The following is a 1,095-nucleotide window of genomic DNA, read 5'->3' as shown; positions in this document are numbered from 1 at the left end:
AACTCTACTTTAGATCCCACATCCCACATCTGACACCATCTGTTAAAAAAATCTTGGCTGAATTAAATGTAACACAGTTTAATTAAGCAAAGAACAATTCACAAATCACACAGCCTCCTAAGCCAGAGTAGGCTCAGAGACTCCAGTGCAGCCACATGGTGGAATAAGATTTATGAATAGAAAAAGGAAAGTGATGTATGGAAAATGAAAGCGAGGTACAGAAACAGCCAGATAGGTTACAACTCGCGTTTGCCTTATTTCAACATGGTTTGAACAGTTGGCCACCTTTGTTTGGCCAAAACTCTGTGATTGGCACAAGAGTAGGCTACAGTCTGTTTACATTTCCATTTGGGTTATAGTTTACAATGTACAGAGAAACCTTAAGGCCAAACCTAAAATATGTAAGGAGGCAACTTTAGGCTAAACTTGATTGAACAGTATATAACATAGAACATAACACTTCTGTATTGCTTTTTTCATTAAATTATCTGTCTTCCTCTCTAAATATTTTAAGATACTTCAGTCATATGTTGGATCATCAGTACCTAGTAGAACTCCTGGTGCCTGATAGGCACTCAATACATGTTTGATGAATAAATAAATGAATGTGTTCTATGTGGAATCTAAATCTGTCAAACAAAAAAAGCATTTGCCAAACCTCTAAGAATGATAGTGATGTATTAACACTTAAAAGATATTTCTGGTGAAATTTCTAAATTCTTATGTGTTGCATGTAACTTTATTTTTTAAAATTAGGACACATAACAATATAAAATTCAGTGGTGTTCCCTTTTCCCATTAATACCTTTATCTCATCTTATCTGAATATTCAGAAACATGCCTTTCAAATTCCACATATGGAGGAAGCTAGTCAAAAGTTAAAACTGAGTTATTTTTGGAAGGAGGAAACATGCATATAAATCTAGAACATATAAGTATGTCCTGCATATTCTTAGAGGTACAAATTTAAATCACTGATTTCATATTCCAAGTGTATGTACTAACAATTTATCAAATGACAATATAGATAACTCAATATAAAAAGGACATTTCTAAATCTATGCTTCTGTCATTATGTATTCTAAAGCTTTACTT

The sequence above is a fragment of the Papio anubis genome, chromosome X (assembly GCF_008728515.1).
Source record: "Papio anubis isolate 15944 chromosome X, Panubis1.0, whole genome shotgun sequence".
NCBI lineage: Eukaryota > Metazoa > Chordata > Mammalia > Primates > Cercopithecidae > Papio > Papio anubis.
Note: the sequence above shows the minus strand (reverse complement) of the source record.